A 13,895-nucleotide genomic window follows, 5' to 3' on the forward strand; every position below is an offset into this window, starting at 1 on the left:
ATTGCCAAAGTAATTAAAAAGACTTAACTATTTTTTTAAAAAAACTTGGACTTTTTTTAAAAAAAAATAAATAAATATTTGAGATGAACAGATAACAACATAGGGTAAAACCACCGGAATCTTAACTGACTTTCAATCCCATCAGGCAAAAGGACCAAATTATAGACTATAAACAGAGCATTTTCAAAGTTTAGGAATATATATATTCTTGGTTTGAAATAAAGACATCTAGATCAGAACCAAAAGGAAGAATGACAAATATGGGTTCTAAAAAATACCAAACTACACTGACATCTGGGTCAGGTCTACAAGTGAGAAGACAATCAACAGCTGAAACAGACCCCAATGCTGACATAAAAGACCCTATAATGGGGATGGAAAAGAGCCTAAATGATAAGTTGGACATACTAACTGGCAACATCCAACAAAACTCAAAGCTAATAATAGACCTAACAACACAAATAAGTGACCTCTCACTTAAAAACAAAGAACTGGATAAATCTGTACAAGAACTTAAGAGTAAATCTACCAAACAAGAGGAAATGACGAAGAAATTGCAGATGGAAAATAAGGACATTAAAAAATCACAAGACTCAACGAAGGAAGAAATAAACGACCTAAAGAGAGCCCATGAAGAGCTGCTAGATGATATATCATTGATGGAGATGCGTCAGAAGGAGATGGTCCTTCGCTTCCGAGGCGTCCCACAAACTCATGATGAACAAATTCAAGAGAAACTATCACAGGAGATTGCAAACTGGTTGGGAGTAGAGGTAGAAGAGATGCTATTGGATATTGATAAAATTTTCAGGATCAAATCAGAAAGATCGGACACTTATAAAGGGCCAGGAGATTGCTTAATTTTTGCTTAGTTAGTAATAGATGATAGGCCTATCAAAATATTTAAGGAAATTCCAAAAAGAATTCTGAAGAAAAGGCAGAATTATAAGACAGTAACAGAAGCACTCAAGAAGAATTCGATTAGATTCCGGTGGGAATTTCCCAAGGGTATCACCTTCACATATAAGGACAGAAGAAAAACTTTTAAATCAGTAGATGAGCTGGGAAAATTCTGGAGGAAGTACAAAAAAGAATTAACTGGAGAGCCAACATTGGAGCGAGAGGAAACAACGCAGACACCACAAGAAGCATAGAGAGACAAGCGCGTATTAAGGGGGGGGGGAGAGTGGAAGAAGCAGATTATCAAAATCCTAAAATTTCTGAGTTTTTTCTCTTTTTTTTCTTTTCTTTTTTTTACTTACCCAACGAAACTACTGTAGATAATAAATAAAAATTAATGAATCTAAAAATTATATATTGGAATGTTAACGGTCTAAATGATAAGAGGAAGAGAAATAAAATAGAACATGTATTGAGGAAAGAACAATGGGATATTATATGCTTGCAGGAGACCCATGTGACTAGAAACCATAGAAGGGTTTTAGAAAATAAGAGATTGGGTCAAGAATTTATATCCTCAGATGTAAAAACGAAAAGGGGAATTGTGATCTATGTGAACCCTAAACTAGACGCAAAAAAAATCTTCAAGGATGATGAGGGTAGAATACTAGGGGTAAAAATAACAAAAGGTAAAGAACATTTAATTATAGTAGGAGTTTATGCACCGAATGGTAACAAAACAGAATTTTTCAGAAAAGTAGAAGCTAATTTACTGGAATTTATAGAAGAGGGAATGATTTTGACGGGAGACCTAAATGGTGTCACATCAACAGAATTAGATAGGACAGAGAGAGAAAGAAAATCCAAAAAAGGCAGACTCCCAGACACCTTCTTTCAGATGGTAGAAAACTTAAATTTGATTGATACATGGAGATATAAAAACCCAGGAGAAAGACAGTATACACATTTCTCGGAAGTTAAAAAATCAGCCGGCAGAATTGACAGCATATGGGTATCAAATAACTTAACAACTAAAATTAAAAAAGCAGAAATACAGACCAAAATTATTACAGATCACAACCCAGTCACATTAGAATTAAAGGAACACAAGAAAACTAATACAAGATGGAGACTTGATGAAAGATTATTAAATGACGAAAAGATTGTGAAAAAAGCGCAAGAACTATTGAAAGAATTTTTTGAATTAAATAAAGAACAGGATACAGACTTCAGGACAATATGGGATGCAAGTAAAGCTTTCATAAGAGGCTTTTACATACAACAAAGTGCAATAAGGAAAAGAAACAGAGAGCAAAAACTGGAACAAATAAGGAAGGAAATAGGAATAAATGAAAAATTATTAGCAAAACAACCAAAAAATGAATTAATAAACCAAAAACTAAAAATATTACAAACTCAGGCTTCAGCAAAATTAAATAGTGAAATTGAGGACAATATTAAATGGATGAAACAAAGGTCGTTCGAATTTGCAAATAAACCCGGAAAGAGGCTAGCCTGGCAACTGAAAAAGAGACAAAAGGAAAAACTGATTGATAAAATAGTGGAAGAGGGGAGAACTTTAGATAACCCTGAGGAAATTAAAAAGTGTTTTACAAAATATTATAACAAGCTATATGAAGCAGGAAATGAGACAGAGGTTGAAATAAGAGAGTATTTATGTGGAAAGGATATACCTAAAATTAAGAAAGAAAAGATTCAAGAGCTAAACTCCCCAATAACCACGACAGAGCTTCATCAAGCGATAATTAAGATGAAACTGGGAAAATCCCCAGGCCCAGATGGTCTTACCGCAATACATTACAAAAAATTAGAGGAACCATTATTATCACCTATGAAGACACTCTTAAATAAAATATTAGAAGACGGGAAGATTCCCAACACCTGGAAACAGGCGCACATAGTAGTAATCCCAAAACAAGGACGAAATAAAGAGTTTATAACCAATTATAGACCAATATCATTACTAAATAATGATTACAAGATCTATGCACAAATATTGGCAACAAGATTAAAGACAGTTTTGCAGGATTGTATAAATAAAGAGCAGGCAGGGTTCTTGCCGGGCAGGAAAATGAGTGACAATATAAGAACAGTGATTGATATGATCAAGTATTTAGACATGAAACCAAGTAAGAAGGTAGCCTTTGTTTTTGTGGACGCGGAAAAGGCGTTTGACAAAGTATCATGGAAATTTCTAAAAATATTATTAGACCAGATGGACATGGGAGACCAAATCACAAGAGGGTTAAAAGCAATTTATGAACAACAAGAAGCAAATATAATAATAAATAATGACACGACTGATTATTTTAAAATACAGAAGGGCACCAGGCAAGGGTGCCCACTTTCACCTTTGTTATTCATTTTGGTTTTGGAAATATTAAATCAAGAAATCAGATTGGATCAAGAAATAAATGGAATATCCCTAGGAGAGAAAATATACAAAATAAGGGCATTTGCAGATGATTTAGTTTTAATGGTGGAAAATCCAAAGGAAAGCATAGCAAAGGCTCTAGAAAAAATGGAAAACTTTGGATGGGTATCAGGTTTTGCCTTGAATAAAGAAAAAACGAAACTAATGGTAAAAAACATGGGAGATCAAGAGAAAAAGAACTGGTAGAAAAATTTGGATTACAAATTGTAAAAAAGTGAAATATTCAGGTATACAAATAACAATGAAAAATATAAATTTGTTTGAAGATAATTATAAAAAAATTTGGGAAGTAACAAAAAGAGAAATGGAAACTTGGACAATATTGAAATTAACACTCTGGGGTAGAATTTCGGCTATTAAAATGAATATCTTACCAAAACTTCTGTTCCTTTTTCAAATGATTCCCATACTAGGTAAAGATGATTGTTTTAAAAAATGGAAAATGGACCTAACAAAGTTTATATGGCAAGGCAAAAAGCCACGGATCAAACATAAATTATTAACTGACATAAAAGAGCGGGGAGGTTTTGGACTCCCAGACCTGAAACTATATTACGATGCAGCATGCTTTACTTGGATCAAGGATTGGATCAAATTGGATAACAGTGACATTTTGGATTTGGAGGGATGGAACTGTTGGAATCAAGCCTTGTCAGAGGAATGTGCCACTCTTCAGGCACCCGGCTGATTTCCTTGTTGACCTCCCCGTCTGCGACTCCCGGCAGGAAACAGGCGAGGTCTCTAATCGGCGATCCTTCTCAAACGTGAGAAGAACACACCACTCCTTCACTCTCCTCCCTGCTATCCCCAGGGAGGGGAAAGAGACAGACAGAAATGTATTTACATGCCTTTATTTCTGTCTTTTGCAGCAGTACAGAGAAACATGTCTGCACTCTCTTAACATCAACAGCAGAGAGAGATTAGACTCCACCCCTGTACTTCCAGTACAGGTCAGATGACACACCGAGCTAACATCCGTTGCTCAGTACAGTGAATGGACTGCCCCTTTCTTCCCATGGTAACAGTCACAAACATCAACATCCTGTTTGGCTTTCCAGCCAGCTGCTGAAGCTGCTGCTCGCTGCTGCATTGCTCCTTTTTGGTAACATACTCCCCCAAAAGAATCAATGCGTGCTGCGAGCAAAGCGTGATCCAGAGAAGAAAACAAACAGTTGTTATACATATAACATTCCTCTGTTGTTTCAGTTCCACCCTTGGAACTACCCGCCACTGGTTTCCCCAGTGTACTTCTCTGGTTGTGTGACTTCCAAGGAATGAGTGCATCTGCATTACCTTGGCTAGCAACTCTCTGTTGTGTCTTTGTCTCTGACTTAGACACAGCTTCAACCTGTCCTCGGTTGTTTACAACAGCAACACATGCAACAGCTAAGTTGGCAAACTCTTTTGAATACCTCTTGGGTGGTACACCCTTCGTGACTCTCTCAGACCTACGTATGAGGTGCTGATCTTCTCTGCTCACTGGTTCAGTCTCCGGACTCTTTGGAGAACCAGTACCAATTGTAAACAGTGGTTCGTCCTCCACCTGTGAGGGTCTAGCCATTATGTGAGATTTCCTCTCAATGACTGTGTCAACTGAGCTCTTTGAGCTACTACTGTCATCATCAGTACCACTGTAATCAATAAAATCATCATCATCATCCGAATCATCCCCTGTGGGAAATGTGTGAACAATTACTCTTTCCTGTTCAGGAGCACTCCCTAGAAATTTTGTGAGAATCACCTGACCAGATTCAGACAAAATTACTCTGTAGAGACCCTTTTCATATCCCACAAAAATGCCTCTGGCATTCTTTACCCCACCTGGAGCTTCTGTTCTCACATGAGACCCAAAAACCTTGAAATGGGCAACAGAAGGTTTTCTATGGAACAGTTTCTCAAAAGGAGAACTTCCCAACTCTTTTGAAACCTTTCTCAACCACGTATAAGTATATGACATTAGCGACTCCGCCCAGAACTCATTTGGCAGATGTGAACTAAGTAATTGCGCTCGCATCCCCTTTTGCAATTCTCTGTTCACCCGTACACAGACACCCCTGTTCCACGCTTCCGCTGAAGCAGCAATCTTGTGTCTTATCCCTTTCTTCTGCAGGAACTCCTGAAAATCCTGTAAAAGAAAAATTGGCTTCTCATCTGTGAAAAGACAATCAATGTTAGCATCATGCATATTTTTAACCTTGTCACAAAACTCTCTAAACCTTTCTAAGGCTTCTTGTGGTTTCTCTAACACATAAATCCAGACAAAATTTGAGAAACAATCCACACACACAAGGTAAAATCTTGCATTGCCTCTAGAAGGTGCTAGAGGACCAATCACATCAGCATACACCCGCTGAAATGCCTTATCGACCCTTGTGGTCACCTGCTTGGCGTCCTTCTTGGTCACACCTGCAAGAGAGATCATGTTAGAATCAGAAGAATTACATTTCATGTAATCACTTTGATCAAAAGTCAACAAATACAGTCCATCTTTCTCTCTGGCAGAAAGATACAACTCTCCATCTTTGTAGATCTTGCAGCTCTCAGCATCATAGGACAGTTTTAGTCCGTTCTTAGCGATCTGCGAAACACTCAGCAGATTGAACTTCAACTCTGGAACCAAGTACACATTGTTTATAGTTAAGTTCAGACTCTCAAGATACACAGTCCCAATCCCGGTCGCTTCCAGCTCCTGACCGTTGGCCTGTTGCACAGCGAAGCTTTGCTTCTTAAACGTTGAAAACAGTTCTCTGTGTGGACACATATGGACGGTGGCTCCAGTGTCCAGAACAAAAGAGTTCCCCACTTCTGGTATGGCTTTTAGCGACATCAAAGCCTTTGCAGGCTTCGCCTGAGACTTGGTATGACTTTTGCCTGTCGCGTCAGACTTCGCAGAGCCCCCCTTGGCTCCTCTGTGCTGACGTGGCTTCTTACAGTTCCGCTGAAGATGCCCAGTCTGTCCACAATTGTAACATCGGACAACGTTCAAAGCCACAGCATGCTCTCCAGTAGCTACATCAGTGGGGGAATTAGAACTCCGTTCTTCCCTCCCCCTGTCAGCAACATCCATTGCAGCTTGTACAGGAACAGCAACAGCAACAGTTCCTTCACTCCCCCATCTGGGGTCAAAGCTCTCCTCAGCTTTCGATGAGCTCTTAGGAACTTGACCAGCATCATCTTGGCTCACCCCTTTTGGGGTAGTCATCCATCCAGACCATGATGAATAACTAGGCAGGGGAGATTGATAAGGCAAGCCTCCCCCCTTCTTGGCATCCATTTTGAATCCAAGACTCATCTCTCACTCTCAAGCAGCTCTTAAGCCTGCTAATATCCAATAGCTGGCTGTTTACACTCTTGGCACCTGGCAGCTCTAACGCTGACTGCTTTGGAAAGTCCCTTCCAAGAGCTCGTGAGATTCTAGCCAAAACATTCCATTGTTTTTCCGCCTCTCTCAGACCCAGCCTCACAGTCCTCACAGTCCAGCCCCTTTTCAGTAGTTTTCCACTACTAACGGCCGTTGCTTAGCAACAGTGCATTCCTTTCTTTGAACAGGAAACCTTATCAACCACAAGAATTCCTGGAATGCAAGCCTTCTCTCTCGGAGCTGTTTTTTTCCAAACGCAGCTCCCGTGAACCAGAGAATAAATCAATCTGCGTTCACACATTTAGCCCGAAATTCTCATACCTTGGGGCTCCGTCACCTGTCTGTTCAGCTTCTGGCTGCACGCAGACGTTATCTTCTTGCCTTAGGTGCAGAGGATGACAAACGATCCATCAACCTCCTTTTGCAGACTTCCATGGAGCGAAACCATCGGCCCTGCTACCATTTGTTGGAAGCAAGCCTTGTCAGAGGAATGTGCCACTCTTCAGGCACCCGGCTGATTTCCTTGTTGACCTCCCCGTCTGCGACTCCCGGCAGGAAACAGGCGAGGTCTCTAATCGGCGATCCTTCTCAAACGTGAGAAGAACACTCCACTCCTTCACTCTCCTCCCTGCTATCCCCAGGGAGGGGAAAGAGACAGACAGAAATGTATTTACATGCCTTTATTTCTGTCTTTTGCAGCAGTACAGAGAAACATGTCTGCACTCTCTTAACATCAACAGCAGAGAGAGATTAGACTCCACCCATGTACTTCCAGTACAGGTCAGATGACACACTGAGCTAACATCCGGTGCTCAGTACAGTGAATGGACTGCCCCTGTCTTCCCATGGTAACAGTCACAAACATCAACATCCTGTTTGGCTTTCCAGCCAGCTGCTGAAGCTGCTGCTCGCTGCTGCATTGCTCCTTTTTGGTAACAGGAACAACAGATATGGTTGGCATGCCTATCTAATTTATAACAAAGTGGCAGTCCATAAAGAATTTCTAAGCCACGTAATTAGAAATGCATTATACAAGGTCTGGGTGAGACCTAGAAGGTTGTTAGAACCAAAAACCCCATGGTGGGTCTCACCGCTAGAAGTAATATCGGTTAAAAAGAAAAATACTATAGGAAGAATGGCAACTTACCAGCAGCTCCTAAAGGAAGAACAGGGCCAATTAAAACTAAGACCATACGATGAGGTGACCCAATACTGTACCACATGGTTACAATATCACCAAATTGCACAAATATTCAACCAGGATAAAGTAATAGGATTTGAAAAAGAAGAATCAAAATTACAAAAAGTATTATTACAAAACTCAAAAAAATATATATCCAAAATGTATAATTTATTATTAGAATGGGAATTAAAGGATGAAGAAGTAAAAGAAGTTATGATCAAATGGGCATGTGATATAGGATATGTAATTCGGCTGGACCAATGGGAGAAATTATGGAAATATGACATTAAATTCACGGCATGTTATACAATAAGAGAAAATTTTATGAAAATGGTGTACCAATGGTACTTAAGTCCAGTAAAATTGGCTAAAATTCACAAATTAAAATCGAATACCTGTTGGAGATGTAAAAAAGAAATAGGAACAATGTTTCACATGTGGTGGGAATGCCGACCTATTAAACAATTCTGGAATGAAATCTATGAAGAACTCAAAAAGATGTTTAAAATATCTTTTAGTAAAAAACCGGAGGCATTCCTTTTAGGTTTAATTACAAATGATATCCCCAAAAATCAAAGGAAAGTATTCCTTTATGCAACAACAGCTGCCAGGATGCTTATAGCTAAAAACTGGAAAGGCAGAAAAATTCCATCAGTGAAAGATCCGCAAATTAAATTTTGTGAATACATAAATCTGACAAGACTCACAGCTTACATAAGGGGACAATTGGACCAGAAATTATTAAAAGAATGGGGTTGTGCTAAAGAGTATATGAAAAAACATTGTTCTGGAGTTAGTATATTGGTATGTAATGAATGATGCTTTACAGGGTTAAAGAATAAGAAAACCTTCCCCCCGGGACCAGCACAATAGCAACACTAGAAACATTATAAACCTATTAGCGTATTTAGACTTAAGAATAGAAAAGAAGGCAGTCTTAATGGCTATAGATGCAGAAAAAGCTTTCGACAGGGTATCCTGGAAATTTATGAAAGGTCTATTACACCATATGGATTTTGGTGTACAGTATATAAAAGGGACTGAAGCAATATAATCAAAACAAAAAGCTAAAATCATAATGGAAATTTATCACAGGAGTGTGAAATCAGTAAAGGGGTCAGACAAGGTTGCCCACTATCCCCCTTAATTTTCATATTAACATTGGAAGTTTTAGGTAAACAAATTAGGGAAGAAAAAGAAATAAAAGGGATTATGCTGGGAAATAGAAGTTACAAAATGAGGGCATTTGCTGATGATTTAATTATAACTACGGAGCAACCAAAACAGAGTTTAAGAAAGGCGTTGGAAATAATATATGGCTACGGTAAAGTTGCGGGGTTCAAAATGAATTTAAACAAGACAAAACTATTAGTTAAAAATATGTCGCCAGATGAAAAAGCAGAATTAGAACAAATAATACGCATTAAAATCTACCCCCAAATCAAGTATTTAGGATTATGGATAACACCAAAGAATATTAACTTATATGAAGATAATTATACCAATTGTTGGAAAGATTATCAAAAGACAGTTGGAGACATGGACAAGGTTAAATTTATCATTCCTGGGCCGTATTTCGGTAATTAAAATGATAGTTTTACCGAAGCTACTCTTTCTATTCCAAACGATTCCAATTACAGGAAAGACCAACAGTATCAACAAGTGGCAAAAAGAAATTTCTAAATTTTTGTGGAAGGGTAAAAGACCAAGAGTAAAGCATAAGATATTAATAGATACTGTAGAGGTGGCTACGGGTTACCGGATTTGAAGCTATATTACGAAGCCTCATGTCTTCTCTGGTTGAAAGATTGGTATTTATTAAAAAATTGGGATATTTTAGATCTAGAAGGTCATGACACCCGTTTTGGGTGGCATGGCTATCTTAATTATGGGAAAATAAAGATGCATAGGAGTTTTTCAAATCATATAATAAGAAATGCTATATATAAGGTATGGGGGAAAATACAAAAGATATTTGGAACAGAAAACCCCAAGATGGAACTCTCCACTAGAAGCAATCGCTGTTAAAAAAAGGAACAACATCACAGAGAACTGGATAACGTATAACACAATATTAAGGGGGGAGGAGGAGGGTCAACTAATATTGATAGGTTATGAGAAAATAAAAGATCACTTTTCTAGTTGGCTAGATTACTTCCAGGTGAATGAAGTGTTTAGACAGGATAAGCAGATAGGTTTTGAAAAGGAGCCTTCAAGATTTGATAGAGAACTGCTGAATAGTAAAACCAAAATAATCGCAAAAATCTATAGACTTCTTTTAGACTACGAAGTAATGGATGAGGAGGTTAAGGCTTCAATGATAAAGTGGGCCCAAGATGTGGGCCGTCCAATTATGCTAAAAGATGGGGAAAACTGATGGAATGGAAATTTGAAATTTACAGCCAGCTATAATATAAGAGAGAACATGATGAAAATGGCTCATAGGTGGTACCTCACTCCTTCCAGATGGTCAAGAATGTATAAAAATTTGGCGAATGCTTGTTGGAGATGTGGAGGAAATGACGGTGACATGAGCCACATGTTGTGGACATGTGAAAAGATTAAGATTTGGGGGGGAATATACGATGAATTAAAAAAGATGATGGGGATAACTTTTACGAAAAAAACGGAGGCATTTCTATAAAGTATTTTAGATAAAGAGATCCCAAAAAATCTAAGAGAGGATTATTGTTTTGTGTACATTCCATTGTAAGAGTGGAAACAGAGCCAGAGCCACAGCCACAGCCTAAGTCTGAAACAGTCCTTGATAGAGTGTCAGAGCCACAGCCAGAGCGAGACCCTGAATCAGTGCCATAACCAAGCCCTCATTCAGAACCAGAGCAACAGCCATAGCCACAGCCTGAGTCTGAAACAGCCCTTGATAGAGAGCCAGAATCAGAGAATCAGAATCAGAGTCAGAACCAGGTCTTCGGTAAAGACATGGTCTGGTCTTAGCGCAACTGCTCCTCCCACCCGCGATAACAGAGATTGGGTGTTCCAATACATCCCCCCGTAGGGAACCTGCCCCAGCCATTCTGTTGGCTGAGGCCCCCTCCCAGGCAGCCCTGACCCTTTCCCCTTAAAAAGCAAAATACAAACTATACAATAACCTAAAAAAATAGTAAAAGAAAAACAAAGCAAGAAACAATTATGCTAAACTTAAAATAATCCCCGCCCCAACTAAACATTTGTCCCACCCCAGAAAGAAAATAACAACAACAACAACAAACCACCGTTTATGGTGCAACAGAGACACAGCCAGAGACAGAGCGAGACCCTGAATCAGTGCCATAACCAAGCCCTCATTCAGAACCAGAGCCTGAAAAAGAGCCACAGCCCGAACCAGAGCAACAGCCACAGCCACAGCCTAGAGCCACAGCCTGAGTCTACAACAGTACTTGATACAGTGCCGGAGCTGGAGCCAGAGCCAGAGACACAGCCAGAGCCAGAGCAAAACCCTAATTCAGAACCAGAGGCTGAAAAAGAGCCAGACCCTGAAATATAGCTGGGTCAGAGGCAGAGGAAGAGCCATCATGAGACCCTGAATCAGAGTCAGAACCAGATCTTCATTCAGAACCAGACCCTGAAAGAGAGCCAGAGCCACAGCCAGAGCCACAGACGGAGCCTAGAGCCACAGCCGAGATCCACAGCCTGAGTCTGAAATAGTGCTTGATAGAGTGCTGGATCCTGAAACAGAGACACTGTCTGAAACTGAGCCTGACGCTTAAACGTAGCCAGGGGCAGAGGTTCAGCAACTTCTACCGGAAGTTCATCAGGAACTTCGCCCACTTGACAGCGCCTATCACAGATTGTCTCAGTAGCAAAAAGAAGTTCGTCTGGACAGAAAGTGCCCAGCAATCCTTCGAAAGGCTGAAGAAGGCTTCGCTTCGGAAGAGCAGCTCCTGCACGTGGATCTGCAGAAGCCAATGAGGCTGGAGACTGACGCGTCAGACCGGGCCATCGGAGCGGTACTGTTGCAGCCGGGGCCCCAGCAGAGCTGGAGGCCGTGCGCCTTTTTCTCGAGGAAGCTGAGCAAGTCGGAGCAAAACTACACGGTGTATGACCGCGAACTGCTTGCAATTTATGCAGCATTTCGACGATGGAGACATCTGCTAATAGGGGCGCAGCACAAGATCCAGGTGTGTACGGATCACAAGAACTTGGAATACTGGAGGACTGCGCGAGTACTCAACCAGAGACAGATTCGATGGGCACAGGAGTTCTCCAAGTTTTTCTTCGAGATCCGGTACGTGCCGGGGGAGGAGAACGTAAGAGCAGATGCTCTCTCCCGGAAGCCGGAGTACATGGAAGGAGAGAGACCGCCGGAAGTCAGACACGTGTTCCCCGAGAACCGATGGGTGTGGGGGGGAGTGTTGGTTGGGAAACGAGAACTAGCCGGGCTTACTAGAAACGACGAATTCGCTCAAATAAAAATCAGGGAACTTCGGAACGGAAGGGAAAACCAGGGAGGGTTTGAGGAAAAGGAAGGGGTACTGTACTACAAGGGAGCGCTGTACGTACCAGGGGAGACCTTGAGGGGAAGGGTACTCAAACAACTCCACGACAATCCAACAGCGGGACATTTTGGTCAACACAAAACCATGTTGCTTGTCACCAGGCAGTTCTGGTGGCCAAGGGTAAGGGAAGATGTACGGGAATATGTACGGGGGTGCCACCGCTGCCAGAGGGCAAAGGGGGAGAGGGCTGCACCCGCAGGGTTACTGGAACCCTTACCCACGCCGGGAAGACCCTGGGAGGTGGTATCCATAGATTTTATGACAGATTTGCCCAAATCAAGGGGGAAGACAGCAGTCATGGTAGTAGTTGATCTGCTAACAAAAATGTGCCATTTCATAGCTTGCTCGCATGCGGTAACGGCAGAGGAAACAGCCAGGTTGTTTGTAGATCACATCTTCAGGCTGCATGGGGCTCCCTTGAGGGTCATCTCGGATCGCGGGAAACAATTTACTTCCCGGTTCTGGAGGAAGCTCATGGGCTTGCTACAGGTCGAGGCGGGCTTCCACGGGAATGAGCCCGTTCATGGCCAATTATGGGTGTTACCCCAGGGCCTTCCCGGGGAGGGGGGAGGAAGGGGGGAGCGTACCTGCGGCAGAGCAGTTTGTGGAAGAAATGGAGGCCTTGCACCAGGAACTTAAGATGAACTTGGGAACACCACAACCAAGCCACGGAAATACTCGATTCAAGATGGTGAGGGCGCCAGGTGGAGTACTTGGTAGCTTGGGAGGGAGAACCCGAGTCAGAAAACACGTGGGTTCCAGCGGAGGCTATCAATGATGGGTATCTTGCGGAGGAGTTCCACAGCCTGTTCCCAGATAAACCTAAACCACTAGCGAGATTCTGGGAGGAGCAATTTGGAACCACAGATGAATAATAATAATAATAATAATAATAATAATAATAATAATAATAATAATAAATTTTATTTATATCCCGCCCTCCCCAGCCAAAGCCGGGCTCAGGGCGGCTAACAACAATAAAACAGTACAAAAGTACAGCACAAACAACACTCTAAAATCATTCATTATAAAATTGGTTCAAATCAAGCCACTGGCAACCATTGTGCCAGAGCTCCATGAAGATTGCCGAGGGAGGGAGTCAGGCTGTGCCCTGGCCAAAGGCCTGGTGGAACAGCTCTGTCTTGCAGGCCCTGCGGAAAGATGACAAGTCCCGCAGGGCCCTAGTCTCTAGTGACAGAGCGTTCCACAAGATCGGAGCCACAGCCGAAAAAGCCCTGGCTCTAGTTGAGGCCAGCCTAACTTCTCTGTGGCCTGGGACCTTCAAGATGTTTTTATTTGAAGACCGTAAGTTTCTCTGTGGGGCATACCAGGAGAGGCGGTCCCGTAGGTACGAGGGTCCTAGGCCGTATAGGGCTTTAAAGGTTAAAACCAGCACCTTAAACCTGATCCTGTACTCCACCGGGAGCCAGTGCAGCTGGTATAGCACCGGGTGAATGTGGTCTCGCAGCGAAGACCCCG

Source organism: Podarcis melisellensis (assembly GCF_964234715.1).
Source record: "Podarcis melisellensis genome assembly, chromosome: W".
In the NCBI taxonomy this organism is placed as follows: domain Eukaryota; kingdom Metazoa; phylum Chordata; class Lepidosauria; order Squamata; family Lacertidae; genus Podarcis; species Podarcis melisellensis.